The sequence below is a fragment of the Rhipicephalus microplus genome, unplaced genomic scaffold (assembly GCF_043290135.1).
Source record: "Rhipicephalus microplus isolate Deutch F79 unplaced genomic scaffold, USDA_Rmic scaffold_45, whole genome shotgun sequence".
Taxonomy (NCBI): domain Eukaryota; kingdom Metazoa; phylum Arthropoda; class Arachnida; order Ixodida; family Ixodidae; genus Rhipicephalus; species Rhipicephalus microplus.
The window spans coordinates 2,794,443-2,811,275 of NW_027464618.1; the positions used below are offsets into that span (position 1 = coordinate 2,794,443).

At 53.1% G+C, this 16,833-nt stretch overlaps 21 non-coding genes across 21 annotated transcripts; all 21 read right to left on the bottom strand.

Annotated features, from left to right (window-relative positions):
- Nucleotides 1–1,446: 1,446 nt before the first annotated feature.
- On the bottom strand, nucleotides 1,447–1,520 carry TRNAN-GUU (transfer RNA asparagine (anticodon GUU)). The gene has a single exon. It is a non-coding gene; the product is annotated as a tRNA-Asn (tRNA).
- A 72-nt stretch (nucleotides 1,521–1,592) lies between these two features.
- Nucleotides 1,593–1,666, bottom strand: TRNAN-GUU (transfer RNA asparagine (anticodon GUU)). The gene has a single exon. It is a non-coding gene; the product is annotated as a tRNA-Asn (tRNA).
- Nucleotides 1,667–2,180: 514 nt separating this feature from the next.
- Nucleotides 2,181–2,254, bottom strand: TRNAN-GUU (transfer RNA asparagine (anticodon GUU)). The gene has a single exon. It is a non-coding gene; the product is annotated as a tRNA-Asn (tRNA).
- Nucleotides 2,255–4,706: 2,452 nt separating this feature from the next.
- On the bottom strand, nucleotides 4,707–4,780 carry TRNAN-GUU (transfer RNA asparagine (anticodon GUU)). The gene has a single exon. It is a non-coding gene; the product is annotated as a tRNA-Asn (tRNA).
- Nucleotides 4,781–4,852: 72 nt separating this feature from the next.
- On the bottom strand, nucleotides 4,853–4,926 carry TRNAN-GUU (transfer RNA asparagine (anticodon GUU)). The gene has a single exon. It is a non-coding gene; the product is annotated as a tRNA-Asn (tRNA).
- A 366-nt stretch (nucleotides 4,927–5,292) lies between these two features.
- Nucleotides 5,293–5,366, bottom strand: TRNAN-GUU (transfer RNA asparagine (anticodon GUU)). The gene has a single exon. It is a non-coding gene; the product is annotated as a tRNA-Asn (tRNA).
- Nucleotides 5,367–6,331: 965 nt separating this feature from the next.
- On the bottom strand, nucleotides 6,332–6,405 carry TRNAN-GUU (transfer RNA asparagine (anticodon GUU)). Its single transcript has one exon. It is a non-coding gene; the product is annotated as a tRNA-Asn (tRNA).
- A 74-nt stretch (nucleotides 6,406–6,479) lies between these two features.
- Nucleotides 6,480–6,553, bottom strand: TRNAN-GUU (transfer RNA asparagine (anticodon GUU)). Its single transcript has one exon. It is a non-coding gene; the product is annotated as a tRNA-Asn (tRNA).
- A 520-nt stretch (nucleotides 6,554–7,073) lies between these two features.
- TRNAN-GUU (transfer RNA asparagine (anticodon GUU)) lies at nucleotides 7,074–7,147 on the bottom strand. Its single transcript has one exon. It is a non-coding gene; the product is annotated as a tRNA-Asn (tRNA).
- A 223-nt stretch (nucleotides 7,148–7,370) lies between these two features.
- TRNAN-GUU (transfer RNA asparagine (anticodon GUU)) lies at nucleotides 7,371–7,444 on the bottom strand. The gene has a single exon. It is a non-coding gene; the product is annotated as a tRNA-Asn (tRNA).
- A 224-nt stretch (nucleotides 7,445–7,668) lies between these two features.
- On the bottom strand, nucleotides 7,669–7,742 carry TRNAN-GUU (transfer RNA asparagine (anticodon GUU)). Its single transcript has one exon. It is a non-coding gene; the product is annotated as a tRNA-Asn (tRNA).
- Nucleotides 7,743–7,817: 75 nt separating this feature from the next.
- TRNAN-GUU (transfer RNA asparagine (anticodon GUU)) lies at nucleotides 7,818–7,891 on the bottom strand. Its single transcript has one exon. It is a non-coding gene; the product is annotated as a tRNA-Asn (tRNA).
- A 1,561-nt stretch (nucleotides 7,892–9,452) lies between these two features.
- Nucleotides 9,453–9,526, bottom strand: TRNAD-GUC (transfer RNA aspartic acid (anticodon GUC)). Its single transcript has one exon. It is a non-coding gene; the product is annotated as a tRNA-Asp (tRNA).
- Nucleotides 9,527–10,938: 1,412 nt separating this feature from the next.
- TRNAN-GUU (transfer RNA asparagine (anticodon GUU)) lies at nucleotides 10,939–11,012 on the bottom strand. Its single transcript has one exon. It is a non-coding gene; the product is annotated as a tRNA-Asn (tRNA).
- A 658-nt stretch (nucleotides 11,013–11,670) lies between these two features.
- TRNAN-GUU (transfer RNA asparagine (anticodon GUU)) lies at nucleotides 11,671–11,744 on the bottom strand. The gene has a single exon. It is a non-coding gene; the product is annotated as a tRNA-Asn (tRNA).
- A 75-nt stretch (nucleotides 11,745–11,819) lies between these two features.
- Nucleotides 11,820–11,893, bottom strand: TRNAN-GUU (transfer RNA asparagine (anticodon GUU)). The gene has a single exon. It is a non-coding gene; the product is annotated as a tRNA-Asn (tRNA).
- Nucleotides 11,894–11,966: 73 nt separating this feature from the next.
- TRNAD-GUC (transfer RNA aspartic acid (anticodon GUC)) lies at nucleotides 11,967–12,040 on the bottom strand. The gene has a single exon. It is a non-coding gene; the product is annotated as a tRNA-Asp (tRNA).
- Nucleotides 12,041–12,264: 224 nt separating this feature from the next.
- On the bottom strand, nucleotides 12,265–12,338 carry TRNAN-GUU (transfer RNA asparagine (anticodon GUU)). The gene has a single exon. It is a non-coding gene; the product is annotated as a tRNA-Asn (tRNA).
- A 74-nt stretch (nucleotides 12,339–12,412) lies between these two features.
- Nucleotides 12,413–12,486, bottom strand: TRNAD-GUC (transfer RNA aspartic acid (anticodon GUC)). The gene has a single exon. It is a non-coding gene; the product is annotated as a tRNA-Asp (tRNA).
- A 2,606-nt stretch (nucleotides 12,487–15,092) lies between these two features.
- On the bottom strand, nucleotides 15,093–15,166 carry TRNAD-GUC (transfer RNA aspartic acid (anticodon GUC)). The gene has a single exon. It is a non-coding gene; the product is annotated as a tRNA-Asp (tRNA).
- Nucleotides 15,167–16,426: 1,260 nt separating this feature from the next.
- TRNAN-GUU (transfer RNA asparagine (anticodon GUU)) lies at nucleotides 16,427–16,500 on the bottom strand. The gene has a single exon. It is a non-coding gene; the product is annotated as a tRNA-Asn (tRNA).
- Nucleotides 16,501–16,833: the final 333 nt, after the last annotated feature.

The following is a 16,833-nucleotide window of genomic DNA, read 5'->3' on the forward strand; positions in this document are numbered from 1 at the left end:
TCAACAGCCGATCGCGTAAGCCAAATGCGCAACGGAGGCAGTCGAGCTGTACTCTCATCACCATCAGAACATTTCTCCGAAGCTATCAGCGCAAAGAAAAAAATGCGACACACAGCCACTGGGAGGGCTCGAACCTCCAACCTTTCGGTTAAGAGCCGATCTTGTTAGCCAATTGCGCCGCGGAGGAAGTTGTGCTGCACTTTCACGACCGTCAAAACATTCCTCCAAAGCTATGAGCGCAAAGAAAAAAAGCAAAACAACGCCCCCGGGAGGGCTCGAACCTCCAACCTTTCGGTTAACAGCTGAACGCGCTAGCAGATTGCGCCGTAGAGGCAGTCGTTCTGTACTCTCACCACCGTCAGAACATTTCTCCAAAGCTATCAGCGCAAAGAAAAAAGAAGCAAGACAAAGTCTCCTGGAGGGCTCGAACCTTTAACCTTTCGGTCAACAGCCGATCTCGCCAGCCAATTGCGCCACAGAGCCAGTCGTGCTGCACTCTCACCACCGTAACATTCCATCAAAGCTAACAGTGCAAAGGAAAAGGAAGCTAGACAACGCCCCCGCGAGGGCTCGAACCTCCAACCTTTCGGTTAACAGCCGATCGCGCAAGCCGATTGCGCAACGGAGGCAGTCGAGCTGTACTCTCATCACCGTCAGAACATTCCTCCAAAGTTATGAGCGCAAAGAAAAAAAAATTGCGACACACCACCCCCGAAAGGGCTCTAACCTCCAAACTTTCGGTTAAGAGCCGAACTCTTTAGCCGATTGCGCCACGGAGGCAGTCGTGCTGCACTTTCACGACCGTCAGAAAATTCCTCCAAAGGTATCAGTGCAAAGAAAAAAATGCGACACACCGCCCCCGGGAGGGCTCGAACCTCCAACCTATCGGTTAACAGCCGAACGCGCTAGCAAATTGCGCCGTAGAGGCAGTGGTTCTGTACTCTCACCACCGTCAGAACATTCCTCCAAAGGTATCAGCATAAAGAAAAAAAGCAAAGCAACGCCCCCGGGAGGGCTCGAACCTCCAACCTTTCGGTTAACAGCTGAACGCGCTAGCAGATTGCGCCGTAGAGGCAGTCTTCTGTACTCTCACCACCGTCAGAACATTTCTCCAAAGCTATCAGCGCAAAAAAAAAAGAAGCAAGACAACGTCCCCGGGAGGGCTCGAACCTCCAACCTTTCGGTTAACAGCCGAACTCGTTAGCCAATTGCACCGCGGAAGCAGTGGTGCTGTACATCACCAGTGTCAGAACATTCCATCAAAGCTAACAGTGCAAAGAAAAAAGAAGCTAGACAACGCCCCCGGGAGGGCTCGAACCTCCAACATTTCGGTCAAGAGCCGAACTCGTTAGCCAATTGCGCCGCGGAGGCAGTCGTACTGTATTCTCACCACCGTCAGAACATTCCATCAAAGCTATCAGCGCAAAGAAAAAAGAAGCAAGACAACGTCCCCGGGAGGGCTCGAACCTCCAACCTTTCCGTAAACAGCCGAACGCGCTAGCCGATTGCGCCACGGAGGCAATCGTGCTGTTCTCTCACCACCATCAGAAGATTCCATAAGCTATCAGCGCAAAGAAAAAAAAGGAAGACAACGTCCCCGGGAGGGCTCGAACCTCCAACCTTTCGGTAAACAGCCGAACACGCTAGCCGATTGCGCCACGGAGGCATTTGTGCTGCTCTCTCACCACCAACAGAACATTCCATCAAAGCTATCAGCGCAAAAAAAAGCAAGACAACGTCCCCGGGAGGGCTCGAACCTCCAACCTTTCGGTCAACAGCCGATCGCGTAAGCCAAATGCGCAACGGAGGCAGTCGAGCTGTACTCTCATCACCATCAGAACATTTCTCCAAAGCTATCAGTGCAAAGAAAAAAAAGCGACACACCGCCCCCGGGAGGGCTCCAACCTCCAACCTTTGGGTCAACAGCCGATCGCGTAAGCCAAATGCGCAACGGAGGCAGTCGAGCTGTACTCTCATCACCATCAGAACATTTCTCCAAAGCTATCAGCGCAAAGAAAAAAAAGCGACACACCGCCCTCGGTAGGGCTCGAACCTCCAAACTTTCGGTTAACAGCCGAACGTGCTAGCCAATTGCGCCACGGAGGCAGTCGTGCTGCTCTCTTACCACCGTCAGAACATTTCTCCAAAGCTGTCAGCGCAAAGAAAAAAAAACGACACCTCGCCCCCGGGAGGGCTCGAACCTCCAACCTTTCGGTTAACAGCCCAACGAGCTAGCCGACTGCGCCACGGATGCAATCGTGCGGCGCTCTCACCAAATCAGAACATTTCTCCAAAGCTATCAGCGCAAAGAAAAAAAGCGACACACCACCTCCGGGAGGGCTGGAACCTCCAACCTTTCGGTCAACAGCCGATCGCGTAAGCCAAATGCGCAAGGGAGGCAGTCGAGCTGTAGTCTCATCACCATCAGAACATTTCTCCAAAGCTATCAGCGCAAAGAAAAAAAAAAGCGACACACCGCCCTCGGTAGGGCTCGAACCTCCAACCTTTCGGTTAACAGCCGAACTCGCTAGCCGATTGCGCCGCGGAGGCAGTCGTGCTGTATTCTCACCACCGTCAGAACATTCCATCAAAGCTAAGAGTGCAAAGAAAACAGAAGCTAGACAACGCCCCCGGGTGTGTTCGAAGCTCCAAGCTTTCGGTTAACAGCCGATCGCGCAAGCCAATTGCGCAACGGAGGCAGTAGAGCTGTACTCTCATCACCGTCAGAACATTCCTTCAAAGCTATCAGCGCAAAGAAATAAAAGCGACACACTGTCCATGGGGGGGGGGGAGGGGCTCGAACCTCAAACCTTTCGATTAACAGCCGAACGCGCAAGCTAATTGCGCCACGGAGGCAGTCGTGCTGCTCTCTCACCGCCGTCAGAACTTTTTTCAATGCTATCAGCGCAAAGAAAAAAATAGCGACACACCGCCACCGGGAGTGCTCTAACCTCAAACCTTTCGGTTGACAGCCGAATGCGCTAGCCGATTGCGCCACGGAGGCAATCATGCTGCTCTCTCACCACCATCAGGACATTACAACAAAGCTATAAGCGCAAAGAAAAAAAAAGCAAGACAACGTCCACGGGAGGGCTCGAACCTCCAACCTTTCTGTTAACAGCCGATCGCGTAAGCCAAATGCGCAACGGAGGCAGTCGAGCTGTACTCTCATCAGCAAAAGAACATTTCTCCAAAGCTATCAGTGCAAAGAAAAAAAAGCGACACACCGCCCCCGGGAGGGCTCGAACCTCCAACGTTTCGGTCAACAGCCGATCGCGTAAGCCAAATGCGCAACGGAGGCAGTCGAGCTGTACTCTCATCACCATCAGAACATTTCTCCGAAGCTATCAGCGCAAAGAAAAAAATGCGACACACCGCCACTGGGAGGGCTCGAACCTCCAACCTTTCGGTTAAGAGCCGATCTTGTTAGCCAATTGCGCCGCGGAGGAAGTTGTGCTGCACTTTCACGACCGTCAAAACATTCCTCCAAAGCTATGAGCGCAAAGAAAAAAAGCAAAACAACGCCCCCGGGAGGGCTCGAACCTCCAACCTTTCGGTTAACAGCTGAACGCGCTAGCAGATTGCGCCGTAGAGGCAGTCGTTCTGTACTCTCACCACCGTCAGAACATTTCTCCAAAGCTATCAGCGCAAAGAAAAAAGAAGCAAGACAAAGTCTCCTGGAGGGCTCGAACCTTTAACCTTTCGGTCAACAGCCGATCTTGCCAGCCAATTGCGCCACAGAGCCAGTCGTGCTGCACTCTCACCACCGTAACATTCCATCAAAGCTAACAGTGCAAAGGAAAAGGAAGCTAGACAACGCCCCCGCGAGGGCTCGAACCTCCAACCTTTCGGTTAACAGCCGATCGCGCAAGCCGATTGCGCAACGGAGGCAGTCGAGCTGTACTCTCATCACCGTCAGAACATTCCTCCAAAGTTATGAGCGCAAAGAAAAAAAAATTGCGACACACCACCCCCGAAAGGGTTCTAACCTCCAAACTTTCGGTTAAGAGCCGAACTCTTTAGCCGATTGCGCCACGGAGGCAGTCGTGCTGCACTTTCACGACCGTCAGAAAATTCCTCCAAAGGTATCAGTGCAAAGAAAAAAATGCGACACACCGCCCCCGGGAGGGCTCGAACCTCCAACCTATCGGTTAACAGCCGAACGCGCTAGCAAATTGCGCCGTAGAGGCAGTGGTTCTGTACTCTCACCACCGTCAGAACATTCCTCCAAAGCTATCAGCATAAAGAAAAAAAGCAAAGCAACGCCCCCGGGAGGGCTCGAACCTCCAACCTTTCGGTTAACAGCTGACCGCGCTAGCAGATTGCGCCGTAGAGGCAGTCTTCTGTACTCTCACCACCGTCAGAACATTTCTCCAAAGCTATCAGCGCAAAAAAAAGAAGCAAGACAACGTCCCCGGGAGGGCTCGAACCTCCAACCTTTCGGTTAACAGCCGAACTCGTTAGCCAATTGCACCGCGGAAGCAGTGGTGCTGTACATCACCAGTGTCAGAACATTCCATCAAAGCTAACAGTGCAAAGAAAAAAGAAGCTAGACAACGCCCCCGGGAGGGCTCGAACCTCCAACATTTCGGTCAAGAGCCGAACTCGTTAGCCAATTGCGCCGCGGAGGCAGTCGTACTGTATTCTCACCACCGTCAGAACATTCCATCAAAGCTATCAGCGCAAAGAAAAAAGAAGCAAGACAACGTCCCCGGGAGGGCTCGAACCTCCAACCTTTCCGTAAACAGCCGAACGCGCTAGCCGATTGCGCCACGGAGGCAATCGTGCTGTTCTCTCACCACCATCAGAAGATTCCATAAGCTATCAGCGCAAAGAAAAAAAAGGAAGACAACGTCCCCGGGAGGGCTCGAACCTCCAACCTTTCGGTAAACAGCCGAACACGCTAGCCGATTGCGCCACGGAGGCAATTGTGCTGCTCTCTCACCACCAACAGAACATTCCATCAAAGCTATCAGCGCAAAAAAAGCAAGACAACGTCCCCGGGAGGGCTCGAACCTCCAACCTTTCGGTACACAGCCGATCGCGTAAGCCAAATGCGCAACGGAGGCAGTCGAGCTGTACTCTCATCACCATCAGAACATTTCTCCAAAGCTATCAGCGCAAAGAAAAAAAAAGCGACACACCGCCCTCGGTAGGGCTCGAACCTCCAAACTTTCGGTTAACAGCCGAACGTGCTAGCCAATTGCGCCACGGAGGCAGTCGTGCTGCTCTCTTACCACCGTCAGAACATTTCTCCAAAGCTGTCAGCGCAAAGAAAAAAAAACGACACCTCGCCCCCGGGAGGGCTCGAACCTCCAACCTTTCGGTTAACAGCCCAACGAGCTAGCCGACTGCGCCACGGATGCAATCGTGCGGCGCTCTCACCAAATCAGAACATTTCTCCAAAGCTATCAGCGCAAAGAAAAAAAGCGACACACCACCTCCGGGAGGGCTGGAACCTCCAACCTTTCGGTAAACAGCTGAACGCGCTAGCCGATTCCGCCACGGAGGCAATCGTGCTGCTCTCGCACCACCGTCAGAACATTCCATCAAAGCTATACGCGCAAAGAAAAAAGATGCGAGACAATGCCCCCGGGAGGGCTCGAACCTCCAACGTTCCAGTTAACAGGCGAACGCGCTAGCCAATTGCGCCATGAAGGCAGTCGTGCTGCTCGCTCACCACCGTCAGAGCATTTCTCCAAAGCTATCAGCGCAAAGAAAAAAAAAGCGACACCTCGCCCCCGGGAGGTCTCGAACCTCCAACCTTTCGGTAAACAGCCGAACGCGCAAGCCGATTGCGCCCCGGAGGCAATTGTGCTGCTCTCTCACCACCATCAGAACATTCCATCAAAGCTATCAGCGCAAAGAAAAAAGAAGCAAGACAACGTCCTCGGGAGGGCTCGAACCTCCAACCTTTCGGTCAACAGCCGATCGCGTAAGCCAATTGCGCCACGGAGGCAGTCGTGCTGCTCTCTCACCACCGTCGGAACATATCTCCAAAGCTGTCAGCGCAAAGAAGAAAAAGCGACACCTCGCCCCCGGTAGGGCTCGAACCTCCAACCTTTCGGTTAAGTGCCTAACGCGCTAGCCGATGGCGCCACGGAGGCAATCGTCCTGCTCTTTCACGACCGTCAGAACATTCCATCAAAGCTATCAGCGCAAAGAAAAAAGAAGCGAGACAACGCCCCCGGGAGGGCTGGAACCTCCAACCTTTCGGTAAACAACTGAACGCGCTAGCCGATTCCGCCACGGAGGCAATCATGCTGGTCTCGCACCACCGTCAGAAGATTCCATCGAAGCTATCAGCGCAAAGAAAAAAGAAGCGAGACAATGCCCCCGGGAGGGCTCGAACCTCCAACGTTTCGGTTAACAGGCGAACGCGCTAGCCAATTGCGCCATGGAGGCAGTCGTGCTGCTCGCTTACCACCGTCAGAGCATTTCTCCAAAGCTGTCAGCGCAAAGAAAAAAAAGCGACACCTCGCCCCCGGGAGGGCTCGAACCTCCAACCTTTCGGTCAACAGCCAAACGCGCTAGCCAAGTGCGCCACGGAGGCAGTTGCGCTATTCTCTCACCACCGTCAGAACATTTCTCCAAAGCTATCAGCGCAAAGGAAAAAAAGGGACACAACGCCCCCGGGAGGACTCGAACCTCCAACCTTACGGTAAACAGCCGAACGCGGTAGCTGATAGCGCCACGGAGGCAATCGTGCTGCTCTCTCACCACCATCAGAACATTCCATCAAAGCTATCAGTGCAAAGAAAAAAGATGCAACACAACGTCCCCGGGAGGGCTCGAACCTCCAACCTTTCGGTTAACAGCCAAACACGCTAGGGAATTGCGCCGCGGAGGCAGTCGTGCTGCTGTCTCACCACCGTCAGAACATTTCTCCAAAGCTGTCAGCGCAAAGAAAAAAAAGTGACACGCCGCCCCCGGGAGGGCTCGAACCTCCAACCTTTCGGTTAACAGCCCAAGGAGCTAGCCGGATGCGCTACGGAGGTAATCGTGCTGCTCTCTCACCACCAACAGAACATTAAATCAAAGCTATCAGCGCAAAGAATAAAGAAGCAAGACAACGTCCCCGGGAGGGCTCGAACCTCCCACCTTTCGGTAAACAGCCGAACGCGCTAGCCGATTGCGCCACGGAGGCAATTGGGCTGCTCTCTCACCACCATAAGAACATTCCATCAAAGCTATCAGCGCAAAGAAAAAAGAAGCAAGACAATGTCCCCGGGAGGGCTCGAACCTCCAACCTTTCGGTCAAGAGCCGATCGCGTAAGCCAAATGCGCAATGGAAGCAGTTGAGCTGTACTCTCATCACCATCAGAACATTTCTCCAAAGCTATCAGCGCAAAGAAAAAAAAGCGACACACCGCCCCCGGGAGGGCTCGAACCTCCAACTTTTCGGTAAACAGCCGAACGCGCTAGCCGATTGCGCCACGGAGCCAGTCGAGCTGTACTCTCATCACCATCAGAACATTTCTCCAAAGCTATCAGCGCAAAGAAAAAAAAAGCGACACACCGCCCCCGGGAGGGCCCGAACCTCCAACCTTTCGGTTAACAGCTGAACTCTCTAGCCAATTGCGCCGCGGAGGCAGTCGTACTGTATTCTCACCACCGTCAGAACATTCCATCAAAGCTATCAGCGCAAAGAAAAAAGAAGCAAGACAACGTCCCCGGGAGGGCTCGAACCTCCAACCTTTCCGTAAACAGCCGAACGCGCTAGCCGATTGCGCCACGGAGGCAATCGTGCTGCTCTCTCACCACCATCAGAACATTCCATCAAAGCTATCAGCGCAAAGAAAAAAGAAGCAAGACAACGTCCCCGGGAGGGCTCGAACCTCCAACCTTTCGGTAAACAGCCGAACACGCTATCCGATTGCGCCACGGAGGCAATTGTGCTGCTCTCTCACCACCAACAGAACATTCCATCAAAGCTATCAGCGCAAAAAAAAGAAGCAAGACAACGTCCCCGGGAGGGCTCCAACCTCCAACCTTTCGGTCAACAGCCGATCGCGTAAGCCAAATGCGCAACGGAGGCAGTCGAGCTGTACTCTCATCAGCAAAAGAACATTTCTCCAAAGCTATCAGTGCAAAGAAAAAAAAGCGACACACCACCCCCGGGAGGGCTCGAACCTCCAACGTTTCGGTCAACAGCCGATCGCGTAAGCCAAATGCGCAACGGAGGCAGTCGAGCTGTACTATCATCACCATCAGAACATTTCTCCGAAGCTATCAGCGCAAAGAAAAAAATGCGACACACCGCCACTGGGAGGGCTCGAACCTCCAACCTTTCGGTTAAGAGCCGATCTTGTTAGCCGATTGCGCCGCGGAGGAAGTTGTGCTGCACTTTCACGACCGTCAAAACATTCCTCCAAAGCTATGAGCGCAAAGAAAAAAAGCAAAACAACGCCCCCGGGAGGGCTCGAACCTCCAACCTTTCGGTTAACAGCCGAACGCGCTAGCAGATTGCGCCGTAGAGGCAGTCGTTCTGTACTCCCACCACCGTCAGAACATTTCTCCAAAGCTATCAGCGCAAAGAAAAAAGAAGCAAGACAACGTCTCCTGGAGGGCTCGAACCTTTAAACTTTCGGTCAACAGCCGATCCCGCCAGCCAATTGCGCCACAGAGCCAGTCGTGCTGCACTCTCACCACCGTAACATTCCATCAAAGCTAACAGTGCAAAGGAAAAGGAAGCTAGACAACGCCCCCGCGAGGGCTCGAACCTCCAACCTTTTGGTCAACAGCCGATCGCGTAAGCCAAATGCGCAACGGAGGCAGTTGAGCTGTACTCTCATCACCATAAGAACATTTCTCCAAAGCTATCAGTGCAAAGAAAAAAAAGCGACACACCGCCCCCGGGAGGACTCGAACCTCCAAACTTTCGGTCAACAGCCGATCGCGTAAGCCAAATGCGCAAGGGAGGCAGTCGAGCTGTAGTCTCATCACCATCAGAACATTTCTTCAAAGCTATCAGCGCAAAGAAAAAAAAGCGACACACCGCCCTCGGTAGGGCTCGAACCTCCAACCTTTCGGTTAACAGCCGAACTCGCTAGCCGATTGCGCCGCGGAGGCAGTCGTGCTGTATTCTCACCACCGTCAGAACATTCCATCAAAGCTAAGAGTGCAAAGAAAACAGAAGCTAGACAACGCCCCCGGGTGTGTTCGAAGCTCCAAGCTTTCGGTTAACAGCCGATCGCGCAAGCCAATTGCGCAACGGAGGCAGTAGAGCTGTACTCTCATCACCGTCAGAACATTCCTTCAAAGCTATCAGCGCAAAGAAATAAAAGCGACACACCGTCCATGGGGGGGGGGAGGGGCTCGAACCTCAAACCTTTCGGTTAACAGCCGAACGCGCTAGCAGAAATCGCCGTAAAGGCAGTCGTGCTGCACTCTCACCACCGTCAGAACATTCCTCCAAAGCTATCAGCGCAAAGAAAAAAATAGCGACACACCGCCACCGGGAGGGCTCTAACCTCCAACCTTTCGGTTGACAGCCGAATGCGCTAGCCGATTGCGCTACGGAGGCAATCATGCTGCTCTCTCACCACCATCAGAACATTCCATCAAAGCTATAAGCGCAGAGAAAAAAGAAGCTAGACAACGTCCCCGGGAGGGCTCGAACCTCCAAACTTTTGGTTAACAGCCGATCGCGCAAGCCGATTGCGAAACGGAGGCAGTCGTGCTGTACTCTCATCGCCGTCAGAACATTCCTCCAAAGCTATCAGCGCAAAGAAACAAATGCGACACACTGCCCCCTGGAGGGCACAATCCTCCAACCTTTCGCTTAAGAGCCGAACTCGTTAGCCGATTGCGCCACGGAGGCAGTCGTGCTGCACTCTCACGACCGTCAGAACATTCCTCCGAAGCTATCAGCGCAAAGAAAAAAATGCGACACACCGCCACTGGGAGGGCTCGAACCTCCAACCTTTCGGTTAAGAGCCGATCTTGTTAGCCGATTGCGCTGCGGAGGAAGTTGTGCTGCACTTTCACGACCGTCAAAACATTCCTCCAAAGCTATGAGCGCAAAGAAAAAAAGCAAAACAATGCCCCCGGGAGGGCACGAACCTCCAACATTTCGGTTAACAGCCGAACTCGTTAGCCGATTGCGCGGCGGAGGCAGTCGTGCTGTACTTTCACCAGCGTCAGAACATTCCTTCAAAGCTAACAGTGCAAAGAAAAAAGAAGCTAGACAACGCCCCCGGGAGGGAACGAACCTCCAACATTTCGGTTAACAGCCGAACTCGTTAGCCGATTGCGCCGCGGAGTCAGTCGTGCTGTACTCTCACCAGCGTCAGAACATTCCATCACAGCTACCAGTGCAAAGAAAAAAGAAGCTAGACAACGCCCCCGGGAGGGCTCGAACCTCCAACCTTTCGGTTAACAGCCGAATTCGTTAGCCAATTAAGCCGTGGAGGCAGTCGTTCTGTACTCTCACCACAGTCAGAACATTTCTCCAAAGCTATCAGCGCAAAGAAAAAAGAAGCTAGACAATGCCCCCGGGAGCGCTCGAACCTCCAACATACGGTCAAGAGCCGAACTCGTTAGCCAATTGCGCTGCGGAGGCAGTCGTGCTGTACTCTCACCAGCGTCAGAACATTCCATCAAAGCTAACAGTGCAAAGGAAAAAGAAGCTAGACAACGCCCCCGCGAGGGCTCGAACCTACAACCTTTCGGTTAACAGCCGATCGCGCAAGCCGATTGCGCAACGGAGGCAGTCGAGCTGTAGTCTAATCACCGTCAGAACATTCCTCCAAAGTTATGAGCGCAAAGAAAAAAAATTGCGACACACCACCCCCGAAAGGACTCTAACCTCCAACCTTTCGGTTAAGAGCCGAACTCTTTAGCCGATCGCGCCACGGAGGCAGTCGTGCTGCACTCTCACCACCGTCAGAACATTCAATCAATGCTATAAGCGCAAAGAAAAAAGAAGCGCGACAACGCCCCCGGGAGGGATCGAACCTACAACCTTTCGGTTAACAGCCGAACGCGCTAGATAATTGCGCCACGGAGGCAATCGTTCTCTCACCACCATCAGAAGATTCCATCAAAGCTATCAGTGCAAAGAAAAAAAAGCGACACACCGCCCCCGGGAGGACTCGAACCTCCAACCTTTCGGTCAACAGCCGAACTCGCTAGCCGATTCGCCGCAGAGGCAGTCGTGGTTCGCTTTCACGACCGTCAAAACATTCCTCCAAAGGTATGAGCGCAAAGAAAAAAAGCAAGACAACGCCTCCGGGAGGGCTCGAACCTCCAACCTTTCGGTTAACAGCCGAACGCGCTAGCAGATTGCGCCGTAGAGGCAGTCGTTCTGTACTCTCACCACCGTCAGAACATTTCTCCAAAGCTATCAGCGCAAAGAAAAAAGAAGCAAGACAACGTCCCCTGGAGGGCTCGAACCTCCAACCTTTCGGTCAACAGCCGATCTCACCAGCCAATTGCGCCACAGAGCCAGTCGTGCTGTACTCTCACCACCGTAACATTCCATCAAAGCTAACAGTGCAAAAGAAAAAGAAGCTAGACAACGCCCCCGCGAGGGCTCGAACCTCCAACCTTTCGGTTAACAGCCGATCGCGCAAGCCGATTGCGCAACGGAGGCAGTCGAGCTGTACTCTCATCAGCGTCAGAACATTCCTCCAAAGCTATCAGCGCAAAGAAAAAAAAGCGACAAACCGCCCCCGGGAGGGCTCGAACCTCCAACCTTTCGGTAAACAGTCGAACGCGCTAGCCGATTGCACCACGGAGGCAATCGTGCTGCACTCTCACCACCGTCAGAACATTCCATCAATGCTATAAGCGCAAAGAAAAAAGAAGCGCGACAACGCCCCCGGGAGGGATCGAACCTACAACCTTTCGGTTAACAGCCGAACGCGCTAGCTAATTGCGCCACGGAGGCAGTCGTGCTGCTCTCTCACCGCCGTCAGAACTTTTTTCAATGCTATCAGGACAAAGAAAAAATAGCGACACACCGCCACCGGGAGGGCTCTAACCTCCAACCTTTCGGTTGACAGCCGAATGCGCTAGCCGATTGCGCCACGGAGGCAATCATGGTGCTCTCTCACCACCATCAGGACATTCCATCAAAGCTATAAGCGCAGAGAAAAAAGAAGCTAGACAACGTCCCCGGGAGGGCTCGAACCTCCAAACTTTTGGTTAACAGCCGATCGCGCAAGCCGATTGCGAAACGGAGGCAGTCATGCTGTACTCTCATCGCCGTCAGAACATTCCTCCAAAGCTATAAGCGCAAAGAAAAAAGAAGCGCGACAACGCCCCCGGGAAGGCTCGAACCTCCAACCTTTCGGTTAACAGCCGAACGCGCTAGCTAATTGCGCCACGGAGGCAGTCGTGCTGCTCTCTCACCGCCGTCAGAACCTTTTTCAATGCTATCAGCGCAAAGAAAAAAATAGCGACACACCGCCACCGGGAGGGCTCTAACCTTCAACCTTTCGGTTGACAGCCGAATGCGCTAGCCGATTGCGCTACGGAGGCAATCATGCTTCTCTCTCACCACCATCAGAACATTCCATCAAAGCTATAAGCGCAGAGAAAAAAGAAGCTAGACAACGTCCCCGGGAGGGCTCGAACCTCCAAACTTTTGGTTAACAGCCGATCGCGCAAGCCGATTGCGAAACGGAGGCAGTCATGCTGTACTCTCATCGCCGTCAGAACATTCCTCCAAAGCTATAAGCGCAAAGAAAAAAGAAGCGCGACAACGTCCCCGGGAGGGCTCGAACTTCCAAACTTTTGGTTAACAGCCGATCGCGCAAGCCGATTGCGAAACGGAGGCAGTAGTGCTGTACTTTCATCGCCGTCAGAACATTCCTCCAAAGCTATCAGCGCAAAGAAACAAATGCGACACACCGCCCCCTGGAGGGCACAAACCTCCAACCTTTCGCTTAAGAGCCGAACTCGTTAGCCGATTGCGCCACGGAGGCAGTCGTGCTGCACTCTCACGACCTTCAGAACATTCCTCCGAAGCTATCAGCGCAAAGAAAAAAATGCGACACACCGCCCCCGGGAGGGCTCGAACCTCCAACCTATCGGTTAACAGCCGAACGCGCTAGGAGATTGCGCCGTAGAGGCAGTGGTTCTGTGCTATCACCACCGTCAGAACATTCCTCCAAAGCTATCAGCGCAAAGAAAAAAGAAGCAAGACAACGTCCCCGGGAGGGCTCGAACCTCCAACCTTTCGGTTAACAGCCGAACTCGTTAGCCAATTGCACCGCGGAGGCAGTCGTGCTGTACTCTCACCAGTGTCTGAACATTCCATCAAAGCTAACAGTGCAAAGAAAAAAGAAGCTAGACAACGCCCGCGGGAGGGCTCGAACCTCCAACATTTCGGTCAAGAGCTGAACTCGTTAGCCAATTGCGCCGCGGAGGCAATCATGCTGCTCTCTGACCACCATCAGAACATTCCATCAAAGCTATAAGCGCAGAGAAAAAAGAAGCTAGACAACGTCCCCGGGAGGGCTCGAACCTCCAAACTTTTGGTTAACAGCCGATCGCGCAAGCCGATTGCGAAACGGAGGCAGTCGTGCTGTACTCTCATCACCGTCAGAACATTCCTCCAAAGCTATCAGCGCAAAGAAACAAATGCGACACACCGCCCCCTGGAGGGCACAAACCTCCAACCTTTCGCTTAAAAGCCGAACTCGTTAGCCGATTGCGCCACGGAGGCAGTCGTGCTGCACTCTCACGACCGTCAGAACATTCCTCCGAAGCTATCAGCGCAAAGAAAAAAATGCGACACACCGCCCCCGGGAGGGCTCGAACCTCCAACCTTTCGGTTAACAGCTGAACGCGCTAGCAGATTGCGCCGTAGAGGCAGTCTTCTGTACTCTCACCACCGTCAGAACATTTCTCCAAAGCTATCAGCGCAAAGAAAAAAGAAGCAAGACAACGTCCCCGGGAGGGCTCGAACCTTCAACCTTTCGGTTAACAGCCGAACTCGTTAGCCAATTGCACCGCAGAGGCAGTCGTGCTGTACTCTCACCAGTGTCAGAACATTCCATCAAAGCTAACAGTGCAAAGAAAAAAGAAGCTTGACAACGCCCCCGGGAGGGCTCGAACCTCCAACATTTCGGTCAAGAGCCGAACTCGTTAGCCAATTGCGCCGCGGAGGCAGTCGTACTGTATTCTCACCACCGTCAGAACATTCCATCAAAGCTATCAGCGCAAAGAAAAAAGAAGCAAGACAACGTGTCCGGGAGGGCTCGAACCTCCAACCTTTCCGTAAACAGCCGAACGCGCTAGCCGATTGCGCCACGGAGGCAATCGTGCTGTTCTCTCACCACCAACAGAACATTCCATCAAAGCTATCAGCGCAAAAAAAAGAAGCAAGACAACGACCCCGGGAGGGCTCGAACCTCAGACCTTTTGGTCAACAGCCGATCGCGTAAGCCAAATGCGCAACGGAGGCAGTTGAGCTGTACTCTCATCACCATAAGAACATTTCTCCAAAGCTATCAGTGCAAAGAAAAAAAAGCGACACACCGCCCCTGGGAGGACTCGAACCTCCAAACTTTCGGTCAACAGCCGATCGCGTAAGCCAAATGCGCAAGGGAAGCAGTCGAGCTGTAGTCTCATCACCATCAGAACATTTCTCCAAAGCTTTCAGCGCAAAGAAAAAAAAAGCGACACACCGCCCTCGGTAGGGCTCGAACCTCCAACCTTTCGGTTAACAGCCGAACTCGCTAGCCGATTGCGCCGCGGAGGCAGTCGTGCTGTATTCTCACCACCGTCAGAACATTCCATCAAAGCTAAGAGTGCAAAGAAAACAGAAGCTAGACAACGCCCCCGGGTGTGTTCGAAGCTCCAAGCTTTCGGTTAACAGCCGATCGCGCAAGCCAATTGCGCAACGGAGGCAGTAGAGCTGTACTCTCATCACCGTCAGAACATTCCTTCAAAGCTATCAGTGCAAAGAAATAAAAGCGACACACCGTCCATGGGGGGGGGAGGGGCTCGAACCTCAAACCTTTCGGTTAACAGCCGAACGCGCTAGCAGAAATCGCCGTAAAGGCAGTCGTGCTGCACTCTCACCACCGTCAGAACATTCCTCCAAAGCTATCAGCGCAAAGAAAAAAATAGCGACACACCGCCACCGGGAGGGCTCTAACCTCCAACCTTTCGGTTGACAGCCGAATGCGCTAGCCGATTGCGCTACGGAGGCAATCATGCTGCTCTCTCACCACCATCAGAACATTCCATCAAAGCTATAAGCGCAGAGAAAAAAGAAGCTAGACAACGTCCCCGGGAGGGCTCGAACCTCCAAAATTTTGGTTAACAGCCGATCGCGCAAGCCGATTGCGAAACGGAGGCAGTCGTGCTGTACTCTCATCGCCGTCAGAACATTCCTCCAAAGCTATCAGCGCAAAGAAACAAATGCGACACACTGCCCCCTGGAGGGCACAATCCTCCAACCTTTCGCTTAAGAGCCGAACTCGTTAGCCGATTGCGCCACGGAGGCAGTCGTGCTGCACTCTCACGACCGTCAGAACATTCCTCCGAAGCTATCAGCGCAAAGAAAAAAATGCGACACACCGCCACTGGGAGGGCTCGAACCTCCAACCTTTCGGTTAAGAGCCGATCTTGTTAGCCGATTGCGCCGCGGAGGAAGTTGTGCTGCACTTTCACGACCGTCAAAACATTCCTCCAAAGCTATGAGCGCAAAGAAAAAAAGCAAAACAATGCCCCCGGGAGGGCTCGAACCTCCAACCTTTCGGTCAACAGCCGATCTCGCCAGCCAATTGCGCCACAGAGCCAGTCGTGCTGTACTCTCACCAGTGTCAGAACATTCCATCAAAGCTAACAATGCAAAGAAAAAAGAAGCTAGACAACGCCTCGGGAGGGCTCGAACCTCCAACATTTCGGTCAAGAGCCGAACTCGTTAGCCAATTGCGCCGCGGAGGCAGTCGTACTGTACTCTCACCACTGTCAGAACATTCCATCAAAGCTATAAGCGCAAAGAAAAAAGAAGCGCGACAACGCCCCCGGGAGGGCTCGAACCTCAAACATTTCGGTTAACAGCCGAACGCGCAAGCTAATTGCGCCACGGAGGCAGTCGTGCTGCTCTCTCACCGCCGTCAGAACTTTTTTCAATGCTATCAGCGCAAAGAAAAAAATAGCGACACACCGCCACCGGGAGTGCTCTAACCTCAAACCTTTCGGTTGACAGCCGAATGCGCTAGCCGATTGCGCCACGGAGGCAATCATGCTGCTCTCTAACCACCATCAGGACATTACATCAAAGCTATAAGCGCAAAGAAAAAAAAAGCAAGACAACGTCCACGGGAGGGCTCGAACCTCCAACCTTTCTGTTAACAGCCGATCGCGTAAGCCAAATGCGCAACGGAGGCAGTCGAGCTGTACTTTCATCACCATCACAACATTTCTCAAAAGCTATCAGCGCAAAGAAAAAAAAGCGACACACCGCCCCCGGGAGGGCTCGAAGCTCCAACCTTTCGGTAAACAGCCGAACGCGCTAGCCGATTGCGCCACGGAGGCAATCGTGCTGCTCTCTCACCACCATCAGAACATTCCATCAAAGCTATAAGCGCAGAGAAAAAAGAAGCTAGACAACGTTCCCTGGAGGGCTCGAACCTCCAAACTTTTGGTTAACAGCCGATCGCGCAAGCCGATTGCGAAACAGAGGCAGTCGTGCTGTACTCTCATCGCCGTCAGAACATTCCTCCAAAGCTATCAGCGCAAAGAAAAAAATGCGACACACCGCCCCCTGGAGGGCTCGAACCTCCAACCTTTCGGTTAACAGCCGAACGCGCTAGCAGAGTGCGCCGTAGAGGCAGTCGTTCTGTACTCTCACCACCGTCAGAACATTTC